We start from the raw sequence: 24,953 nt of genomic DNA, 5'->3' as shown, positions 1-24,953 counted from the left end.
TATTCATTGATCGGTTGTATTGTATCATCCTGCTGGGTTTTACATTCTGTTAGCTCTCTTGCACCTTCATTATGTTTAAAGTTCTGAAATTATCCTGTCCAAAGTTCATGTTTATATCTTTCAAAAATAGTTCTGCTATTTGAATTAATTGCTTTTGATTTACTGATAAAGGAGCATATAATTTCAAATCATTCATATATAAAAGGCGTGTAGTTCATTTTGTTGTTTCTGATTTTCTGACTTTACTGATTCAGTAAATTGGAGAGCGGGTTTAAAGTCAGACAGAACCATAGTGGACTTAGAGAGTGGCCTTGGAAAATGCGACTATTCTGGTGGTTATTCCTTTTTGGTTGTTAGTAGATAGGGTGATTACAGTACGCCAATGCTTTATCACTTCTTGCAAGAATTTCACAAGTATATATTAAGAACTTCTGGTAACCATGAGTGTGGGACTATCAAATCTCCTTTCATTCCTTTCATTCTCCTAGTATCAAATCTGCTTTCATTCTCCTAGTATCGAATCTGCTTTCATTCTCCTAGTATCGAATCTGCTTTCCTTCTCCTAGGCTAAATAAAGGCCAAACCTATTCAACCTTTTCCTAAAACTCAAGCCCTCATCACGGCAACATCCCTGTTAATTTTCTGTGCCCTCTTTCAATCATATTGCTATTGCCTGAGCAGTATTGCACACAATACTCAAAATATGGCCTCACCAAACTCTTACACAATTTCAACATAACAACACAACTTCTGTACTCAATAATCTGAGTTATGAAGGACATTTTTTCAATACTGGAGCGAAAGAAGACAAAGTTAACTCAGGAAACGAGCTGTGACCCTGGTGGTACAATTAACTTGCATATCAAGGTCAATTTTGCCTCAAAGTAACTGTATTGTAACAGAATGTGTATTTGGAACAATTGTTACTGAGAAATTGCAAGGACATTTCCAAGTGCAGAGGAACAGGAGAGTTCCGATGAGCACTGGTTGTAACAGACTATTTCGGAAGAATGTGTTATTTCACAGATTTCAGGACACCCACAAATGTCCCAAACTCCCCTCCATGACTCCAAACTTCGGGTAGCTTTCTGTCCAGCCAGAGTCAGCGTGCTCTGGAATCTACACCCAGCGGACTGGGACACCACAGCAGCATAGCTGTTAACACTTATTACAGCTCGGGGCGACTTACTCGAACTTATGAAGGATTACTGTATCGAAAGAAGATGAAGTTCGAAGTACAAAGTAAACTTATTGTTTATATGTCACCATATACAACCCTGAGATTCACTTTCTTGCGGGCATTCCCAGTAAATACAAGAAAGGCCGCCCCCCCCCCCCCAACAGGGTGCGGACAAAAAAAAAACACACAAGGAAGTCTGCAGATGCTAGGAATCTAAAGCAACACACACAAAGAGCTGGAGGAACTCAGCAGGCCAGGCAGCATCTATGGAAGTGAGTAAACAGTCATCGTTTTGAGCTGAGATCCTTCTTCAGAACTGGAAAGGAAGGGGGAAGATTCCAGAATAAGAAGATCGGGAGAGGAGAAGGAGGGCAAGATAGAAGGTGATAGGCAAAGCCAGGTGGCTGGGAAAAGTGAAGGGCCACAGAAGACCGTAGGAGAAAGAGAAGGAGGAGGGGACCCAGGATAAAGTGATAGGCCGGGGAAAGTAGGTGAAAGTCCAGGGTGGTGAATAGAGGAAGTGGGGAGGGGGGAGGGAATTTTTATTTTTTACCAGAAAGAGAAATCAATATTCACGACGTCAGGCCGGAGACTACCCAGACAGAATTTAGGGTTTTGCTCCCCCACCCTGCGGGGAGCCTCACCGTGGCACAAGAGGATGCCATGTCGGAACGGGTTGGCAATCGAAGTCCTGCTTGTGGCGAGACAAAAAAAAACAATGTCCAAAAGACAATGAACTGTGCAAAAGGAAAAAAAAACAAGCTAACAAAATAATAATAAACAAATAACCAATAAATATGGAGAGCATGAGATGAAGGGTCCTTGAAAGTGAGTCCATAGGTTGTGGGAACAGTTCAGTGATGGTGAGTGAAGTTGAGTGAAGTTTATTTCAAGACCCTGCTGGTTGAGGGGTAATAACTGTTCCTGAACCTGGGGGTGTGAGTCCTGGGGCTCCTGTACCTCCTGCCTGATGGCAGCAGTGAGATGGAGCGTGGCCCGGGTGTGGCGGTCCTTGATGACTGGTGCTGCTTTCCTGCGTATAGTTCTGCTCGATGGTGGGACGGGTTTTACCCGTGATGGACTGGGCTGTACCATTACTATTTGCAGGCCTTTTCGTTCAAGGGCGTTGGTGTTTCCATACCAGGCCATGATGCAACCGGTCAGTATACTCGCCATCACACATCTGTGGAAGTTTGTTGGAGCGTCCTCTCTTTATAACTCAAGGCCTCTGGCCTCTGCAATGACCTTTCTGCCTGCTTGCTACTTTAAGGACATTCCTCCTATAGCTGGCCAACTGGAATTGCGCCCCTTGGTGGTGTGTAACAACTTGTACAGCTGTGACAAGACGTCCGAGTTCCTGTGCTCAAGGACACCGAAACTTTCATCACTACACTGTCTACCGGCAGCGTCACGGTGAGGGAAACGTGCCTCTGGGTCAGTTAATTATTTAGATACACAGCATGAAACCAACCACCAACCCACCTAATTAACCCCAGCTCAATTATAGGGCAATTTACAACGACCAGTTAACCTACTGTAACCTTTGGACTGTGGGAGGAAACCACCCAAACTTTCTGACAGAGGACGCTGGAATTCCAGTTCCGGGCCCCCAGCTGCAGCAGTGTCGCATTAACTGCGATGCTGCACTGCTGCCCCCTTCACCACTTGCAGAAATCCCGTTCCTGGAAGCAAACCGCCACACAGAGAGTCATACAGTTCCACCACACAGGAACAGCTACGGCACGGTAACGTAGTACTTGGTGTAACGCTTTACAGCAGCCAGCTGTAAAACACAGTTTCGATTCCCGCCGCTGTAAAGAACTTGTGCGTTCTCCCAGCGGCCGCGTGGGTTCCGGTTTCCTCCCACACTCCAAGGATGATCCATTTATTACACCGTTGCTGCCTCGGGAGTGGCGCCAGAGGTGAGGGAGAAGGGCCGGTGTCCTGGTGAGGTTGAGACTGTTGCTCCCTCACATACTCCAGACTAATATTCAGTCCCTGGACAACAGGCTGGGTGAACTGAGAGCCAGGATCTCCTACCAGCGGGAAACAAAAAAAAAGTAAGGTTTTGTGCTTTATGGAGACCTGGATGACGGAGGAGATACGGGGAGCAGACAGGTCTAAAAGCTTCTCTGGGAAGAGTAAAGGGGGTGGGGTGTGCTTCATGGTCATTAATACTTGGCGCGATCCCCGGAAAGAAATCTACAGTAGGAAACTCTGTCACATGGTATGAGCAGAATTATCTGCAGCTTAATGTGAAAAAGACTAAGGAGCTGGTGGTAGACCTGAGGAGAGCTAAGGTACCGGTGTCCCCTGTTTCCATCCAGGGGTTCAGTGTGGACATGGTGGAGGATTACAAATACCTGGGGATACGAATTGACAATAAACTGGACTGGTCAAAGAACACTGAGGCTGTCTACAAGAAGGGTCAGAGCCGTCTCTATTTCCTGAGGAGACTGAGGTCCTTTAACATCTGCCGGACGATGCTGAGGATGTTCTACGAGTCTGTGGTGGCCAGTACTATCATGTTTGCTGTTGTGTGCTGGGGCAGCAGGCTGAGGGTAGCAGACACCAACAGAATCAACAAACTCATTCGTAAGGCCAGTGATGTTGTGGGGATGGAACTGGACTCTCTGACGGTGGTGTCTGAAAAGAGGATGCTGTCTAAGTTGCATGCCATCTTGGACAATGTCTCCCATCCACTACATAATGTACTGGGTGGGTACAGGAGTACATTCAGCCAGAGACTCATTCCACCGAGATGCAACACAGAGCGTCATAGGAAGTCATTCCTGCCTGTGGCCATCAAACTTTACAACTCCTCCCTTAGAGGGTCAGACACCCTGAGCCAATAGACTGGTCCTGGACTTATTTCCTGGCACGATTTACATATTACTATTTAACTATTTATGGTTTTATTACTATTTATTATTTATGGTGCAACTGTAACGAAAACCAATTTCCCCCGGGATCAATAAAGTATGACTATGACTATGGAATGTGCATGCTCTCAAATCCTTCCGTTCTCTGGATCCGGTGCTGCTGTGTAGACCTTTCTGACTGCCTAGGGAGTTCACAGCTGTTAATATCATGGCGGTGGACATTCCGCCGCAGGCTGGTACGCAAGGAACTGTACGAGACCACCAGCACCCTGGAGACTGCAGACCCAGAGGCTACCTTCATCATTGCTGGTGACTTTAATCAAGTGTCGCTGACGGAAGTCTCTCTGAAGATTTGTCAGCACACGGGGAGACTGCATACTCGGCCACTGCTACTCTCCCTTCCGCAACGCTCACAAAGAGTTCCTCCGGACACCGCTCGGGAAGTCTGACCACTCCTCCATCCTTTACAGATAGAAGCTGAAACGAGACAGCCATAGTTAAAACCGTCCACTGTTGGTCCGACCAATCGGTCTCGGTGCTACGGGACTGCTTGGATGATGTCGACTGGAATGTCTTTCTGATGAGGTTGTCTCCGGGTTTGTGGAGGGGGTCACAGGTTTCATCCGGAAGTGCATCGAGGATGTTGCCCCCAGAAATCGATCAGGGTCTATCCAAACCAGAAACCGTGGATCAATCGTTGCATGCGCGCTTCACTCACCGTGCGAGACAGAGCTTTCGCCACCGGGAACCACCGGGAACTCAAGGAACGCAGCTACGATCTGCACAGTCACCAAGGCAGCGGAACGACAACACGAGGACAAGTTCTCCCCCAGCAACACACACAGCTTATGGCCAGGTCTGCACACCACCGCAGACTTCAAAGCTAAACGCAGATGAGCTAAATCTTTTTTTACACTCGGTTCGATGTCGCCAAACTGAGCCGATGGACCTGCAGCTTGCTCATCTGTGAGGCTGAAGTACACGGGTGTCTCCAACGAGTGGACAGTGGCAGGGCTGCGGGACCGGACGGCATCCCAGGGCAACTACTCAGAGTGTGCGCGGCACATCTGGCCGGTATGTTTGCAGACATTTTTAATCCCGCCCTGTTCCAGTGTATAATGCTCTGCTTCAAAACATCCACCATTGTCCCTGTATCTAAAAACACCAAGGTAACATGCCTGAACCACTGGTGTCCTGTTGCACTCACCTCAATAAAAAGCAAATGCTTTGAGAGGCTGGTCAAGGATTACATCTGCAGCTTGCTACCACCCAGACTGGACCCCTTATAATTTGCCTACTGACACAACTGATCAACAGACGATGCAATAACCACTGCTCTACACACCGTCCTTACACATCTGGAGAAGGATGCTTATGTGAGAATGCTGTTCTTGGACTGCAGTTCAGCATTCAACACCATAATTCCCTCCAGGCTCAGCAAGAAGCTCAGAGACCTCAGCCTTGTGCAGCTGGATCCTGGACTTCCTGTCAGATCACCAGCAGGTGGTAAGGGTGGGCTCCCTCACCTCTGCCCCTCTGACTCTCAACACAGGAGCCCCTCAAGGCTGTGTCCTAAGCCCCCTCCTTCACTATCAGTACACCGATGACTGTATCACCACCCACAGCTCCAATCTGCTAATTAAATTTGCTGATGATACTACACTGATTGGCCGAATCTCAAATAATAATGAGGCAGCCTACCGAGAAGAAGTCATCACCCTGACACAGTGGTGTCAAGAAAACAACCTCTCCCTCAATATTACAAAAACAAAGGAGCTGGTTGTGGACTACAGGAGGAATGGAGACAGGTTAACCCCTATTGACATCAATGGATCTGGGGTTGAGTGGGTAAACAGCTTTAAGTTCCTTGGCATCAACATCACCGAGGACCTCACGTGGTCTGTACACACCAGCTGTGTGGTGAAAAAGGCACAACAGCGCCTCTTTCACCTCAGACAGTTGATGAAGTGTGGTATGGGCCCCCATATCTTAAGAACTTTCTATAGGGGCACAATTGAGAGCATCATGACTGGCTGCATCACTGCCTGGTATGGAACTGTACTTCCCTTAGTCGCAGGACTCTGCAGAAAGTGGTGCAGACAGCCCAGCGCATCTGTAGTTGTGAACATCCCACCTTTCAGGACATTTACAAAGACAGGTGTGAGAAAAGGGCCCGAAGGATCATTGGGGACCCGAGTCACCCCAACCACAAACTGTTCCAGTTGCTACCATCCGGGAAACGGTACCACAGCATAAAAGCCAGGACCAACAGGCTCAGGGACAGCTTCTTCCACCAGGCCATCAGACTGATTAACTCACACTGACGCAATTTTATTTCTAAGCTATATTGACTGCTCTGTTGTATATCTTACTGTTTAAACTAAGTAGTGCGGGGGGGAGGGGATGAACTGGAAATATAAGAATGGAGTTAAAGGGAAAGAGAGAATAAGAAAAGTTAAGAAAGACAACAGAATTAAAGGGGCAGAAAGCTCAGGAAGGGATCGGAGAGTATGGCCAAGTGCAATAGGAATTGATATGAAAGGTGAGGGGAGTAAAAGTATTACTTTAAAAGGATTTAAAGTATTATATATGAATGCACGGAGTATAAGAAATAAAGTGGATGAGCTTGAGGCTCAGTTGGAAATTGGCAAGTATGATGTTGTGGGAATAACAGAGACATGGCTGCAAGAGGACCAGGGCTGGGAAATGAATATTCAGGGGTATACATCCTATCGAAAGGACAGACAGGTTGGCAGAGGGGGTGGGGTGGCTCTGTTGGTGAGGAATGAAATTCAGTCACTTACAAAGGGGGACATAGAGTCAGGAGATGTAGAGTCAGTATGGATAGAACTGAGAAACTGTAAGGGCAAAAAGACCCTGATGGGAGTTATCTACAGGCCCCCAAACAGTAGCCTGGATGTAGGGTGTAAGTTGAATCAAGAGTTAAAATTGGCATGTCGCAACAGTAATGCTACGGTTGTTATGGGGGATTTTAACATGCAGGTAGACTGGGAAAACCAGGTTGGTACTGGACCCCAAGAAAGGGAGTTTGTGGAACGCCTCAGAGATGGATGCTTAGAGCAGCTTGTATTAGAGCCTACCAGGGAGAAGGCAATTCTGGATTTAGTGTTGTGTAATAAGCCAGATTTGATAAGGGAACTCCAGGTAAAGGAGCCATTAGGAGGTAGTGACCATAATATGATAAGTTTTAATCTACAATTTGAGAGGGAGAAGGGAAAATCGGAAGTGTCAGTATTGCAGTTGAATAAAGGGGACTATGGAGCCATGAGGGAGGAGCTGGCCAAAGTTGACTGGAAAGATACTCTAGCAGGGATGACAGTGGAACAACAATGGCAGGAATTTCTGGGAATAATGCGGAAGGTGCAGGATCAGTTCATTCCAAAGAGGAAGAAAGGTTCTAAGGGAAGTAAGGGGTGACCGTGGATGAGAAAGGAAGTAATGGACAGTAGGAAAATAAAAGAGAGGAAGTATAACATAGCAAGGATGAGCAGGAAGCCGGAGGATTGGGAGACTTTTAAGGAGCAACAGAAGATAACTAAAAAGGCAATATCGGGGTGAAAGATTAGGTACGAAAATAAGCTAGCCAAGAATATAAAGAAGGGTAGTAAAAGCTTCTTTAGGTACGTGAAGAGGAAAAAATTAGTTAAGACCAAAGTTGGGCCCTTGAAGACAGAAACAAGTGAATTTATTATGGGGAACAAGGAAATGGCAGACCAGCTGAACAGGTACTTTGGATCTGTCTTCACTAGGGAAGACGCAAACAATCTCCCTGATGTAATAGTGGGCAGAGGACCTAGGGTAACAGAGGAACTGAAGGAAATTTGCATCAGGCACAAAATGATGTTGAGTAAACTGATGGGACTGAAGGCTGATAAATCCCCAGGGCCTGATGGTCTGCACCCCAGGGTACTTAAGGAGGTGGCTCTAGATGTTGTGGACGCATTGGTAATCATTTTCCAATGTTCTATAGATTCAGGATCAGTTCCTGCGGATTGGAGGGTAGCTAATGTTATCCCACTTTTTAAGAAAGAAGGGAGAGAGAAAACTGGCAATTATAGACCAGTTAGTCTGACATCAGTGGTGGGGAAGATGCTGGAATCAATTATAAAAGATGAAATAGTGGCATATTTGGATCATGCTTGAATAATCTTCTGGAATTTTTTGAGAATGTAACTATGAAAATGGACATGGGAAAGCCAGTGGATGTAGTGTACCTGGACTTCCAGAAAGCCTTTGATAAGGTCCCACATAGGAGGTTAGTGTGCAAAATTAGAGCAAATGGTATTGGGGGTAGGGTACTGACATGGATAGAAAATTGGTTGGCAGACAGGAAACAAAGAGTAGGGATTAACTGGTCCTTTTCAGAATGGCAGGCAGTGACTAGTGGGGTACCGCAAGGCTCGGTACTGGGACCACAGCTATACACAATAGATATTAATGATTTAGATGAAGGGATTAAAAGTAACATTAGCAAATTTGCAGATGACACAAAGCTGGGTGGCAGTGTGAAATGTGAGGAGGATGTTATGAGAATGCAGGGTGACTTGGACAGGTTGTGAGTGGGCAGATGCATGGCAGATGCAGTTTAATGTGGATAAATGTGAGGTTATCCACTTTGGTAGCAAGAACAGGAAGGCAGATTACTATTTGAATGGTGTCAAGTTAGGAAAAGGGGAAGTTCAATGAGATCTTGGTGTCCTTGTTCATCAGTCACTGAAAATAAGCATGCAGGTACATCAGGCAGTGAAGAAAGCTAATAGCATGTTGGCCTTCATTACAAGGGGAGTTGAGTATAGGAGCAAAGAGGTCCTTCTGCAGTTGTACAGGGCCCTGGTGAGACCACACCTGGAGTGTTGTGTACAGTTTTGGTCTCCAAATTTGAGGAAGGACATTCTAGCTATTGAGGGAGTGCAGCGTAGGTTCACGAGGTTAATTCCCGGGATGGCGGGACCGTCATATGTTGAAAGATTGGAGCAACTGGGGTTGTATACACTGGAATCTAGAAGGATGAGAGGGGATCCGATTGAAACATATAAGATTATTAAGGGATTGGACACGCTAGAGGCAGGAAACATGTTCCTGATGTTGGGGGAGTCCAGAACCAGAGGCTACAGTTTAAGAATAAGGGGTAGACAATTTAGAACGGAGTTGAGGAAAAATTTTTTCACACAGAGGGTTGTGGTTCTGTGGAATGCTCTGCCTCAGAAGGCAGTGGAGGCCAATTCTCTGGATTCTTTCAAAAAAGAGTTATAGAGCTCTTAAAGATAGTGGAGTGAAGGGATATGGGGAGAAGACAGGAAAAGGGTACTGATTGTGGATGATCAGCCATGATCACAGTGAAGGGTGGTGCCGGCTCGAAGGGCTGAATGGCCTACTCCTGCACCTATTGTCTATTGTCTGTTATTACAAATACTATTCTACTTGCTATACTATTTATTACAAATTACTAATTTGCACGTTGCACATTTGCTCGGAGACGTAACGTAGTTTTACTCCTCGTGTACGTGAAGGATTTAGGAACTAAAGTGAATTGAAGACATACGGGTTCGGGTTGTGGACTTGCTATGTTGACGCCGGAAGCATGGTGACATTTGCAGACGCCCCAGTACAATCCTCTGACTGACCGTCATTGACCCAAATGACAAAATTCGATGTGTGTGTGACAAATACAACTCATCTTTTATTTTCCCTCTCTCATAACCCACCCTCAAACCATGACCACAATGGTCCTGAATTAGATCTTTGAATTCTCCTTCTCGGCTGGTTGCTGACCACAGGAGGAGGCATTTAAGACCCTCTGATGACGGTTGGCTGTGTGCGTGAGGTGTGGTAGGTGTGGTAGGTGGAGTCGGTTGGAGTGCGTTCATTACGCAATCAAGCATCAATGGGCTGTGCTGACCGGGATTCGATCCTGACTCTGGGGGTGGGGTGTGTGTGTGTGTGTGTGTGTGTGTGTGTGTGTGTGTGTGAGAGAGGGAGAAAGAGAGTGAGAAAGTATGGTGTGTGTATGTGTGTGCACGTGAGTATATGTGTGTGCATTTAGTGTGTTTGTGTCTGTGTGTGTGTGGTTGTGTGCATGTTTTGTGTGTGTAAATGTGCTTGTGTGTCTGTGTGTGTTTGTGAGTGTCTGCGTGTGTGTTTGAGTGTGTGCATGGTGTGTGTGTTTGTGTGTGTCTGTCTCTGTGTGTTTGTGTGTGTGTGTGTGTGTGTGTGTGTGTTTGTGCGTGGTATGTGTGTCTGTGTGTGTGTTTGTGTGTCTGCAGGTGTGTGTGTGCGTGTGTGATGTTCTGATTGTGTCTGTGTGTCTGTATATGCACGCACACCTGTACATTCTCCCTGTCTGCAACAGTTCATTCTATGCTTCCTCTCTCATCCCCGCTTGCTTGGTCTGACTATACCTTACCACCACCCCCCCCCACCCCCACAGTGGAGGTGAGTTACCAATGGGGAACTGAGCAGGAAAGGGTTGGAAGAAAATGAGGGAAAATGTCTGATGGGTTTACTCTGAGGAGGGGCAGTGTATGGTAGGGCACGTGAAAGGACAGCTGTGAAATTCGGAACGACTGGTGTCCTGTCGCACTCACCTCAATAAGAAGCAAATGCTTTGAGAGGCTGGTCAAGGATTACATCTGCAGCTTGCTACCACCCAGACTGGAACCCCTACAATTCGCCTACCAACACAACCGATTGACAGATGACACAATAGCCACAGCTCTACACACCGTCCTTACACATCTGGAGAAGAAGGATGCTTATGTGAGAATGCTGTTCTTGGACTACAGTTCAGCATTCAACACCATAGTTCCCTCCAGGCTCGACAAGAAGCTCAGAGACCTTAACCTTCACCCTACCTTGTGCAGCTGGATCCTGGACTTCTGTCAGAATGCTGACAGGTGGTAAGAGTGGGCTCCCTCACCTCTGCCCCTCTGACTCTCAACACTGGTACCCCTCAGGGCTGTGAACTAAGCCCCCTCCTTTACTCCCTGTAAACCCATAATGGTGTCGGCACCTACAGCTCCAATCTGCTAATTAAATTTGCCAACGACACCACTGATTGGCCTAATCTCAAATAATAATGAGGCAGCCTACAGAGAAGAAGTCATCACCCTGACACAGTGGTGTCAAGAAAACAACCTCTCCCTCAATATCACAAAAACAAAGGAGCTGATTGTGGATTACAGGAGGAATGGAGACAGGCTAATCCCTATTGACATCAATGGATCTGGAGTTGAGAGGGTAAACAGCTTCAAGCTCTTCGGTATAAACATCGCTGAGGACCTCATGTGGTCTGTACACACCAGCTGTGTGGTGAAAAAGGCACAACAGCGCCTCTTTCACCTCAGACGGTTGAGGAAGTTTGGTGTGGGTCCCCAAATCCTAAGAACTTTCTACAAGGACACAACTGAGAGCATCCTGACTGGCTGCATCACTGCCTGGTATGAGAATTGTACCTCTCTCAATCGCAGGACTCTGCAGAGAGTGGTGTGGACAGCCCAGCGCATCTGTAGTTGTGAACATCCCACGATTCAGGACATTTACAAAGACAGGTGTGAGAAAAGGGCCCGAAGGATTATTGGGGACCCGAGTCACCCCAACCACAAACTGTTCCAGTTGCTACCATCTGGGAAGTGATTCTGCAACATAAAAGCCAGAACCAACAGGCTCTGGGATAGCTTCTTCCACCAGACAATCAGACTGATTAATTTATACTGACACAATTGTATTTCTATGTTATATTGACTGTTCCATTGTACATACTATTCATTATAAATTGCCCATTGCACATTGAGACGGAGTTGTTATGTAAAGATTTTTACTCCACATGGATATGAAGGATGTAAGTAATAAAGTCAATTCAAATTCAAATCGGAAGGCCACAAGAAATAGGAGCAGAACTAGGCCATTCAGCCCATCGAGTATGCTGCACTATTCCATCATGTCTGATTTATTATCCCTCTCAACCCCATTCTCCAGCCTCCTGCCCGTTACCCTACTGCCCTGACTAATCAAGAAGCGATTACCCCCTCCGTGATTTCCCCCCCCTCCCCGCCCTTCACTGCTATCGTGTTCACCTATGCCGTCTTGTCTCCCTTTGAGGGAAAACTCAAGCGATGGATTTACATTATATTCTTACCGGGAACTGCTTCCCCCAGCACCCCTAACCCATCTCACCCTCCCCGACTTCATGTAAGTTTTCTGTCGCATCCGAGGACAACAGGAAACCTGTGCCGGAGAGTTTTTAAAGTGGAAAAGCTGTTGTAATGGGGCATTTCGGCTCTCTGGGCCTCGGAACTCCGGATCCAGTGATACGAGTAGTCATCACAAAGTCCTTTTTGGCTGCAGTGGATGGGAGACCATGGTTTCTTCTGTGTCTTGCCACGCCCTTCGCTCTCCACGAAGCGTGGCCATTGAATTTCACTGTAGATGTCATCTGCCCTGCCCGCCAGAGCTGCCTTCATACGTTAGGGCAGGCACGTCCTTATCTCGCAAACACGAGGAGATCACCAGATGCTGGAAATTCAAGCAACTCACGCAAAATGCTGGTGAACGCAGCAGGCCAGGCAGCATCTCTAGGAAGAGGTACAGTCGACGTTTCGGGCCGAGACCCTTCGTCAGGACTAACTGAAAGAAGAGATAGTCAGAGATTTGAAAGTGAGAGAGGGAGGGGGAGATCCAAAATGATAGGAGAAGACAGGAGCGGAGGGATGGAGCCAAGAGCTGGACAGGTAATTGGCAAAGGAGATATGAGGCTGGAGAAGGGGGAGGGTCATGGGACGGGAGGAGAGGAGCGCCAGAGGAAGATGGAGAGCAGGCAAGGAGTTATAGTGAGAGGGACAGAGGGAGAAAAAAGAGAGGGAAAGAGAAAGGGAAACAAAATAAATAAATAATGATAAATAACGGATGCGGTAAGAAGGGGAGGAGGGGCATTAACGGAAGTTAGAGAAGTCAATGTCCATGCCATCAGGTTGGAGGCTACCCAGACGGAATATAAGGTGTTGTTCCTCCAACCTGAGTGTGGCTTCATCTTTACAGTAGAGGAGGCCGTGGATAGACATATCAGAATGGGAATGGGACGTGGAATTAAAATGTGTGGCCACTGGGAGATCCCGCTTTCTCTGGCGGACAGAGCGTAGGTGTTCAGCGATCCCACCGGGGTGCGAGGCTGTGAGCGACCCTCGCCTCGTTTGGCCGGCCTCCTGAAGCGGTGTACCGGGGCGTGGCCGCAGTCACATGCAAGGAGCCACGGGTGAGAGCTGAGTACCGGTGGGACCCAAGGTGAGTGAGCTGCCTCAGAACGGACACGATAAGCCCCGTCACCAGAGGTGCTGCCTCTCCTCTCTGACAGACGCGGCTCTGGGCGGGACTCCGCTGGCAGTGCCAGCGGCTCCGGGTGGCCCCGCCCTTCTGTGACCACGTCCCATATATGGGGACATATCATTTAAATGCCTGTGCGTCTCCCTCCCTCCCCCCGCCTCTTTCAGACAGCTGATGTTCAGGAGGGAGCGGCTCCCTAGGGCTTGCGAGTTGGACGGAGAGCTGGAACAGGGTCTGCACCGGCCATGGCCACGCGGGAAACCGGGCCATGTCAGCTGTGCGGCCGGGCGTCCACAGACCTGGTGACCCTCGGCTGCGGGCACGCCTACTGCGGCGACTGCGCTCCCCGGCATCGGGGTGCGGAGGGCGCCGTGTGCGCACGGTGCAGCATCGGACTGGGGCAGAGGCTTCGCTTTCCGTCGGAGGAGTCCGAGGGATTCGGACGCCGGGGCTCCGAGAACCAGGAGAAGGCGGGCGCCAGGCCTCTGTGCGAAGAGCACCAGGAGGAGGTAAAACTCTTCTGCGAGACGGAAAGGAAAATGATCTGCGTGAACTGCCTGGACAGGAGAGACGAGCGCAGTCACAGCTCCCACAACTTCATGCTTTTGAATGAGGCGGTGGATATCTATAGGGTAAGCGGTTCGGCCGCGGTCGTGCCTTCTCCCCACCCCCGCAACCCCGAATCCTGTCCCAGGGAGGGCGCGGAAGAGAATGCAGAGACCGCAGACCCAGCGGGGTGGGAATAATCAAGAGCCTGGGCTGACCCCTTTGTCGGGAGGAGGCTGAGCGGAGATGGATGTGGACTGGATCAAGGCTTGTTTGCACGGGGCGACCAGAAGGGAACTTTAAGACAAGAAAATAGCACATTACAGCACAGCATAGGCCATTCGGCCCACTATGTTGTGCTGTCTTTGACCTACTCTAAGATCAATCTAATCTTTCCCGTCCTACATAACTCTCCATTATCGTCCATGTTCCTATCCGGCTTCAGCACCACCCCTGGCTGCGCGTTCCTCACACCACACACCCACCACTCTCCATGTGAAGAAATTACCTCTGACATCCACCCTATTCAACCCTCCCATCCATTCGCCTTAAAATTATGTTCCCTCCTATTGGTCTCGGAAAAATCACTGGCTGTCTCTTCTCTGATCACCTTGTACAGCTCTATCCAGTCACCTCGCATCCTCCTTCCCTCCAAAGAGAAAAGCCCGAGCTCGCTCCACGGAAAACAGGGCTTGTAATCCAGCGGGCATCCTGGTGAATCTCCTCTGCACTCTCTTTAAAGCTTCCACATCCCTTCCTATAATGAGGCGGCCAAAACTGAGCACTGGCGTGATCATTGGCGGCGGCGAGGAGCTGATTGTCAAAGACTTCTGAGCTAGATTCAGAAACCCGCCCCGGGGTTAAACCGTTCGTGGCCAAGGTTACTGAATAGCCGCGGTACGAGGGGCGGCTGACCGTGATCGGGGAAGGAAGCGTAACATCATACATTGTGTCCGGAAAAGGCACTTACGCGCGGTGCAAGGACGGAACGCGGGTAGAGGGACTACACATTTTTACATCATGTTAGCCACGGTACACGATACCGTGCCGGAGGGCCGGGCCAGGCCCGCCGAGTCGAAAGACGTACGCTTTCGAAAGCCCGCGTGAAACCGCAGAGCCCTCGACCCACAGGAGGCCCATTCGATTCCTAGCGATCAATCAGAGCCGGGGCACCTGCCGTATTCTCACAGTCGATCCGGCACGGGGCTTGGTGGCGGTGTCGAAAGAAACTGTTTACAAGCTGCAAACACGAGGAAATCTGCAGATGCTGCAAATTCAAGCAACACACATCAAAGTTGCTGGTGAACGCAGCGGTCCAGGCAGCATCTCTAGGAAGAGATACAGTCGACGTTTTGGGCCGAGACCCTTCGTCAGGACTAACTGAAAGAAAAGATAGTAAGAGATTTGTCCTGACGAAGGGTGTCGGCCCGAAACGTCGACTGTACCTCTTCCTAGAGATGCTGCCTGGCCCGCTGCGTTCACCAGCAACTTTGATGTGTGTTGTTTACAAGCTGTGGCCGTTTACAAGAAGGGGGTGAGCGGTCTCTGTTTTCTAAGGAAGCTGAGATCCTTCAATGTGTGCAGCGGGATGCTGGAGATCTTTAATCATCTTCTTTGCGGCTTTACGTTGGGGGAACAGCATCGGTACCGGTGATACAAAAAGACTAAGTGAACTCATCGAAAAGGCTGGGTCCGGCCTTGGCTACAGCACGGACTCTTTTGAGTTAGTGGTGGAGAGGAGGTCACTAAACAAACTGTTATCCCTGGTGGACAATCTGGCACATCCTCTCCATGACCTACTGAATAAACAGTGGAGCGCCCTTTCGAACAGACTCATTCAGTTCCGCGGTCACAAGGGTCGTTACAAAAAATCTTTCCCATCAAATGCAATAAGTATATACAACAGTTCATCTCTGTGCGACAGGAGAACACACATCATAGTACAATAGTCTCTGTTTCATTATTTCATATACAGTATTAATATTGCTCATTGGTAAATTATTATTGTGTATATTATCATTCAGTACTTTATCATTAGTTAAGTCTGCACAGCGCATGTGTTTTCAAATGGTGCTGCTATAACGAGAGAATTTCCCACTCGGGATCAATTAAAGTATTTACTATTATTATCAATATTATTTTAAAAAAGAGAAACAGTCAAACCGGGAGGACAGGGGGGAAATATAATTCATTGGGCTGCAAGGAATTGTTCTATAAGGGGGCCAACATAGAGCCAAGGGGCCGAATTACCTTTGCACTGTATCTGTTTTATGGTGTAATTTACTCGTTCTAACACATCTTTAATAAACGCTTCCGTCCCTTCGCTGTGAATCTCAGGACAAAATAAACAACATCATATACTCGCTCAAACAGAGGCAAACGACCTTCCAAGATTTCGAGCTAAAGCAGCTGGAAAGCATCTCGGGCATTAAGGTAATTTACTTCTATTTAAAGAGACGCCCTTACGACGCTGCCCGATTTAACCCTATAGAGGAGCGTCCCTCTGCAACAGAAGTGAGGAGGGATTTCTTTAGCCAGAGGCTGGTAAATCTGTGAAATTCATTGCCACAGACGGCTGTGGAGGCCAAGTCACTGGGTTTTATTTAACCGCATTTAAAGTTTTTTTTTAATGTACCCAATGACAGGAACAACACTATCACCGTGCTGTCGCTGTGGTGTTTCCGAGAATTTAGTGAACTCAAGGTACAGCGCGGAACAGACCCTTGGAACCGCGCTATGCCGCATCCCGCCAAGTTAACCCTTTTCTAATCACGGGACAATTACAATGACCAATTAACCTACTAACTGGTACATCTTTGGAACTGTGGGAGGAAACCGGAGCACCCGGAAGAAACACACACACACACACACAGGAAGAAACGTACAAACTTGCTTATAAAGTACGCGGGAATTGAACTCGGAATTCTGATGACTCGAGCGGTAGTAACGTCGTGCTGCTGTGGCACCCGTATAGACTGCCTGTTACCGGACCCTGGTGGAAAGATCAAAGTTGAAGGTAAATTTATTATCAAAGTACACACATGTCACCATACACAACCCAGAGATTCATTTTCCTGCGGGCATTCTCAGTAATACCACAGAATCAAAAAAAGACGGCATCCAACAGGACAAACAACCAATGTGCAAAAGAAAACAAACTGTGCAAATACAAATAAATATATAACAATAATACATAAATAAATATCGAGAACAGGAGATGAAGAGCCCCTGAAAGTCAGTCCATAGGTTGTGGGAACATTTCAGTGATTTGGTTCCGGGCTCTGATGATTGGGGGGTAATAATTGTCTCGGAACCTGGCGGTGTGGGTCCTGAGGCTCCTGTACCTCCTGCAGCAGTGAGACGAGAGCGTGTCCTGGGTGGTGGTTCCTGATGGTTGAGGGGAAATAATTGTCTCGGAACCTGGCGGTGTTTGGTCCTGGGGCTCCTGGACCTCCTGCCTGATGATAACAGCAGTGAGATGACAGCGTGGCCGGGGTGGTGCGGGGAGTCTTGCTGATTGATGCTGCTTTCCTGTGACAGCGCTCCATGTAGGTGTGTGCAGAGCTGGGGAGGGCTTCACCTGAGGTGGGCTGGGTTGTATGGTTTTGGACATACCGACGGCGTGGCCGTTTGACTTTCGGCTGTGCCTCAGTTCTGGGGGTGTCGGTAAGGGAGAGGTCACTGATATTGGTTTACTTATCGTTCCAGTCAGTTTGGAGGATATTTTGCTTGCTGGCGTTCCACCAATGCTTTGAGGTCCCGTCCCGTCTACGGATGCCCTGTCTCCCAAGCTGCTCAGCTTAGGCTTGTTATGGCCAACCAGTTGTAAACCCATGCAGCCAATGGAATTTTACAAACTTACAACACCCCAGCGGAGAAACAGCATCTAGCCCATGCTGAACTGTTATTCTGCACAGTATCATCAACATGCACCTGGACCATAGCCCTCCATATTGGTCCTATCTATGTACTGATCCAAACGTCTTCTAAATGTTAAAATCGAACCCTCATTCACCACTTCTGCCATCAGCTCATTCCACACTTTCACCATTCTCTGAGCAAAGAAACTCCCTTCCAGCTTTCTTTAATATTTCATCCCTTACCTTTCACCTATGCCCTCTAGATCTACTCTCGCCCAACCTCAGCGGAAAAGCATTTACTCTATCCATACGTCTCATTCTCCTACGTGCCAGGGAGTAAATTCCTGACTTATTCAATCTTTCCCTAAACCTCAGCTCTTCAAGTCCTGGCAACATCCTTGTATATTTTATGTACATTTTTTCAATCTTATTGATATCCTTCCCGTAGGTAGGTGATCAAAATTGCACATACGTAATACTCCATTGTGGGTGAGCGCACATCTCACACAACCTCTTGTGGTCCCAGAACGCATCCTATACAATCAGGAAAGCTCACCAACACCTCCACATTCTGAGGAGGCTGATGAGAGCTCGACTTTGCACTTCTATACTCGGGTCATTCTAGAGATGCAGAGTAGAGAGCATCCCGACGAGCTGCATCACTGCTCGGTATGGAACCTGCACTGTGGCAGACGGAGAGGCACTAAAATGGGTAGACAAAACTGCCCAACGCCTCACCGGCACCAGCCTACCCACTGTCAAGGCAGTATATACAGAGCAGAGCCAGAAAAGAGCCAGTAACACAATGAACGATCCATCCCACCCAGACGGACAGATTGCTTGTCCGACACCCATCATGGAGGAGGAAACGTAGCATCCACCAGACTCAAAAACAGTCCTCAAGCGGTAAGGCAGGCCAAGACCTCCACCAACTAACCCATCCCTCTACACCCCAACAACCACTACTTTATCATTTCCTGTCTACACCCCAACAACCACTACTTTATCATTTCCTGTCTACACCCCAACAACCACTACTTTATCATTTCCTGTCAGACACTTTATGTACGGACACCGGTGTCTAGCATCACTTCGTGGACATACAGTCAATCTATGTATATAAATTATCGTATGTGTTCATTTGTGTGTGTGTGTGTGTGCGCGCGCGCGCGTGCGTTTTGTTATTGTGCACTTTATCTCATTGTGTGTGTGCGTTTGTTGGGCTGCCTCAGAGCAGGAGTAACAATTATTTCATTCTCCTTTGCACTTGTGTACTGGAAATGACATTAAACAGTCTTGAAGAGTCTTGCAAAGTCTTGAACAATCTTAAACATATAACATGGTGGGCATTGCCCGCATTCCTAGAAGCCGACAAATATAAATTCCCAAACAAGCGAAAATAAAAAATCCCTGAATTTTCATGAAACATAGGTCAGTATACTACAGGCCCTTCGGCCCATAAAGCTGTGCTAACCTTTTAGCCTGCTCCAAAATCAATCTAACCCTTCCTTCCTATATAGCCCTCCATTTCTCTATCATCCAGGTTTTCTAAAATGTCACTAATGTATCTGCCTGTACCACGACCCCTGGCATGGTGTACTATTCACCCACCACTCTGTGTAAGAGGCATACCTCTGACATTTCCCCCACCCCAGCTGTACTTTTCTCCTATCACCTTAAAAGTATGCCCCTTGTATTAGCCGTTTCCATCCTGGGAAAAAATCTCTGGCTGTCCACTCCATCAATGTTTCCTATCATCTTGTACACCTCTATGAAGCCACCTCTCATCCTCCTTCACTCCAAAGAGAAAAGCCCCAGCTCGCGCCACATAAAACAGATCCTCTAATCCAGACAGTATCCCGGTAAATCTACTCTGCACTCTCTCTAAAGCTTCCACATCCTTCCTATAATGAGAAGACCAGAGCTGAACACAGTCTCCGAGTTTAACTTACTGAATAGATAGTGCTGCTCTGCAGTGAATACAAAGTGGATAACATCCACGTCCTTCCTATAATGAGACGACGAGAGATGAACACAATCTCCGAGTTTCATTTACTCAATAATCAGTGCTGCTTTCCAGTGTTTGCTGGGGTGACTACAAGCTGGATTACATTCAGAGAAAATCTGCAGATGCTGGAAATCCAAGCAATACACACAAAATGCTGGAGGAACTCAGCAGGCCAGGCAGCATCTATGGAAAAGAGTACAGTCGACGTTTCGGGCCAAGACCCTGCAGCAGGACTGGTAAAAAAAGATACCCTCTCTGACTGCCCCCCCTCTGTGATCCCTGCTGCTCCCCAACTCATCGACCACGTGTTCACCAGACCCACTCTCCTCCCCCTTCTCTTTTTTCCATGGCCTTCTGTCCTCTCCATCAGATTCCCCCTTCTTCAGCCCTGTATCTCTTTCACCAATCAACTTCCCAGCTCTTGACTTCACCGCCCCACCCTGTTTTCACCCATCACCGTATGCTTCTTCCTCCCCTCCCTCCACCTTCTTGCGCTGACTTCCCATCTTTTGTTTTCTCCAGTCCTGCTGCAGGGTCACAGCCCGAAACATAGAAAACCTACAGCATGATACAGGCCCTTCGGCCCACAAATCTATGCCGAACATGTCCCTACCTTAGAACTACCTAAGCTTTACCCATAGCCCTCTATTTTTCTAAGCATGTAGCCATTCAGGAGTCTCTTAGAAGACCCTCTCGGTTCTGCCTCCACCACCACCGCCAGTGGCCCATTCCACGTACTCACCACTCTCTGTGTAAAAAAACTTACCACTGACATCTCCTCTGTACCTACTTCCAAGCAGTTTAAAACTATGCCCTCTCATGCTAGCCAATTTAGACCTGGGGAAATGCCTCTGAATATCCACATGATCAATGTCTCTCATTATCTTATACACCTCTATCAAGTTACCTCTCATCCTCTGTCACTCCAAGGAGAAAAGGTCGAGTTCACACTCAACCTATTCTCATAAAGCGTGCTCCCCAATCCAGGCAACATCCTTGTAAATCTCCTCTGCACCCTTTCTATGGTTTCCACGTCCTTCCTATAGTGAGGCGTCCAGAACTGAGCACAGTACTCCAAGTGGGGTCTGACCAGGGTCCTATATGGCTGCAACATTACCTCTCAGCTCTTAAACTCAATCCCACAATTGATGAAGGCCAATGCACCGTATGTTTTCTTAACCACAGAGTCAACCTGCATAGCATCTTTCAGTGTCCTATGGACTCGGACACCAAGATCCCTCTGATCCTCCATACTGCCAAGAGTCTTACCATTAATACTATATTCTGCCATCATATTTGACCTACCAAAATGAACCACCTCACACTTATCTGGGTTGAACTCCATCTGCCACTTCTCAGCCCAGTTTTGCATCCTATCAATGTCCCAATGTAACCTCTGACAACCCTCCACACTATCCACAATACACACAACCTTTGTGTTATCAGCAAATTTACTAACCCAACCCTCCACTTCCACATCTAGGTCATTTATAAAATCATGAAGCGTAAAGGTCCCAGAACAGATCCCTGAGGCATACCACTGGTCACCGACCTCCATGCAGAAAATGACCTGTCTACAACCACTCTTTGCCTTCTGTGGGCAAGCCAGTTCTGGATCCACAAAGCAATGTCCCCTTGGATCCCATGCCTCCTTACTTTCTCAATAATCCTTGCATGGGTACTTTATCAAATGCCTTGCTGAAATCCATATACACTACATCTACTGCTCTTCCTTCATCAATGTGTTTAATCACATCCTCAAAAAATTCAATCAGGCTTGTAAGGCATGACCTGCCTTTGACAAAGCCATGCTGACTATTCCTAATCATATTATACCTCTCCAAATATTCATAAATCCTGCCTCTCAGGATCTTCTCCATCAACTTACCAACCACTGCAGTAAGACTCACTGGTCTATAATTTCCTGGGATATCTCTACTCCCTTTCTCGAATAATGAAACAACATCCGCAACCCTCCAATCCTCCGGAACCTCTCCCGTCCTCATTGATGATGCAAAGATCATTGCCAAAGGCTCAGCAATTTCCTCCTTCGCTTCCCACAGTAGCCCGGGGTACATCTCGTCCGGTCCTGGTGACTTATCCAACCTGATGCTTTCCAAAAGCTCCAGCACATCCTCTTTCTTAATTTCTACATGCTCAAGCTTTTCAGTCTGCTGTAAGTCATCACTACAATCACCAAGATCCTTTTCCGTAGTGAATACTGAAGCAAAGTATTCATTAAGTACCTCTGCTATTTCCTCCGGTTCCATACACACTTTTCCATTGTCACACTTGATTGTTCCTATTCCTTCACGTCTTATCCTCTTGCTCTTCACATACTTGTAGAACGCCTTGGGGTTTTCCTGAATCCTGCCTGCGAATGCCTTCTCATGGCCCCTTCTGGCTCTCCTAATTTCATTCTTAAGCTCCTTCCTGCTAGCCTTATAATCTTCTAGGTTCATATCATTACCTAGTTTTTTTGAACCTTTCGTATGCTCTTATTTTCTTCTTGACTAGATTTACAACAGCCTTTGTACACCATGGATCTTGTACCCCACCAACCTTTCCATGTCTCATTGGAACGTACCTATTCAGAACCCCACGCAAATATCCCCTGAACATTTGGCACACTTCTTTGGTACGTTTCCCTGAGAACATCTGTTTACAACTTATGCTTCCAAGTTCCTGCCTGAAAGTCTTGTAGTTCCCCTTTCTCCAATTAACCATGAGATGTGCTCTTCCATAGATGGTGCCTGGCCTGCTGAATTCCTCCAGCATTTTGTGTCTGGATTACGTTCAGCTGCTGCTGCACTGAACCATGACCTTCGGGGGCTTGGGCTACATTATTACTTTTGTTTTACTGCTCTATGTCCCTCTTACTGTGTGACTGTTGGGTGTGTGCTTTACACCTCGGCCTCGAAGGAACGCTGTTCGATGGATGGCTGTATCCTTGTGTATGGTTAAAATTGAACTATTCAGTAATGTGACAGTGAAAGGATTTAGAATAAAAATGAAATGAACCGCGAGAAAGGGCCAGCTATGCAGGAGGGCGATCTCTCTGAGCTGTGGAAAGAATGTAATCCTTTCACACTCGTGTTGCATGACGAGACGTCCGGGCGAACTGTGAACATCTATGATCAAGTTGAAGTTTATTGTCATCTGACTGTACGTGTATACAACCGAACAGTGTCCTGCAGATCACGTTGCCCACGCACAGCACAGAAAACAAAATATTACCACAAATAAGTTATTAAAATAAAATTCAGAATGCACCTAGTAAGCAGCACAAGCAAACAGTAGACAGCTCGCTGTCCTTAGGACACGACCTCGGTGGTGTCAGGATCTTCTTTATTCTCACAGCCTGAGGGAAGAAGCTGCTACCCAGTCTGACAGTTCTAGTCCTGATGCTCCTGTACCTCCTTCCTGACGGTAGCGTGTCGGAGATTGTGAGGTGGGGGATAGGAATGATGCGTCCGCAGCCGGTAACTGTCACAAATGGGGGGGGGGGGGGAGGAAATCGCAGTGATTCTCCCGGTGGTTTTTACTATCAGCTGACATAAACAGAAAACAGAATATCTCAGCAGTTCACGGACCGTGAGAAATTTCGAACCCGGTCTGCTTGTGCTGGAATATTACATTCCAAAACCATCCAATTAACGGATCGGGAGAACCACAGTGGGAGCTACGGGTGGGAAAAGAACCAACTGTATCAGTCCTGTCATTAGTGACTAATACAGTGCGTGTGTGTGTGTAAGTGTGTGTATGTGTGTAAGTAACTGTGTGTGAGTGTGTATGTGTATGTATATGTGTGTGTGTCTGAGTGTAAGAGACTGTGTGTACGGTATGTACAAACGTGTGTTTGTGTATCTGAGTGAATGTGTACTTGTGTGAGTGTATTTGAGTGCGTGTGTTTGTATGTCTGTGTGTATGTGTGTGAATGGATGTGTATGTACGTATATGTGTGTGCGTGTGTGTGTGTGTGTCTCTGTGTGTGTCCATGTCTCTGTGTGTGTCCATGTACTGTGTGTCTGTGTATATGTGTGAGTGGGTGTATTTGTGTGCGTGTGTAAGTGTTGGTGTATGTGTGTGTGAGGGAGTGTGTATTTGTGTGTGTGTGTGAGTGTGTAACTGTGTGTAAGTGTTAGTGTGTGTGTGTGAGGGAGTGTGTATCTGTGTGTGCGTGTATCTGTGTGTGTGTGTGTGTGTGTGTGTGTGTGTGTGTGTGTGTCTGTGTCTGTGTGCGTCCGTGTATCTGCAGATTCAGCATCTAGGAAAGAATGTCACACTGACCAACTCTGGAGAGGGTTCGCTTTCCAACTTCAACACTTTTTTTTTAACTCTTTTGATTTGTGTCCGCAGGAACAGTCAAACAAAATACAGATCCTGATTGACTCTGAGTTCGCCAAACTGCGAAGTATTTTGGACGAGAAGGAGAGAAGCCTGGTCAGGGAGCTGAACGAGGAAAAAGACGACATCTTGGGGAGGATGGAGACGAACCTGCAGGAAATTCGTGACAATTCACAGGACACCCAGCAAAGGCTTTCGTACATAGAAAGGCAACTCAGCCAACAGGACGCCTTCAGCTTGCTTGTCGTAAGGCAATCACTAAAGATTCACGGAAAAGCACAGTGCAGAAGCAGGTCCTGTGGCCCATCTAGTCCGCGTCCAACCACTTTAACCAAGGTCACATCAGCTCTCCTCTCCTCTTAGTGACCTTGCGGTTTCCCCCGTTTTTGATCGCTTCATCAGCCAGTGAGATGTTAGACCACAATCCCCTCAATCCCACACACCTGCCTTTTCCCCGTAGCCTTTGACGCCCAAGCTAATCGAGAACCATCGACTCAACCTGCGAATTAATCCTTAGGGAATCCTGCACAAGGACTCCTAACCCTTTGCAGCTCCGATTTTTAATTTTTCTCCGCCGTTGAGTCGATGGTGAGGAAGACAAATGCAATGGTCGCATTCATTTTGAGAGGACTAGAATAGAAAAGCAGGGATGTAATGCCAAGGCTTTATAAGGCATTGGTCAGACCACTCTTAGGGTATTGTGAGCAGCTTGGGTCCCTTATCAAAGAAAGTCTGGAGTGGGTCCAGAGGAGGTTCACGAGAATGGTTTCGACAATGAAAAGATTAACGTATGC

This window comes from Mobula birostris, chromosome 5 (genome assembly GCF_030028105.1).
Source record: "Mobula birostris isolate sMobBir1 chromosome 5, sMobBir1.hap1, whole genome shotgun sequence".
NCBI lineage: Eukaryota > Metazoa > Chordata > Chondrichthyes > Myliobatiformes > Myliobatidae > Mobula > Mobula birostris.
The sequence above is the reverse complement of the archived record's forward strand: the minus strand, read 5'-3'. Positions refer to the sequence as shown.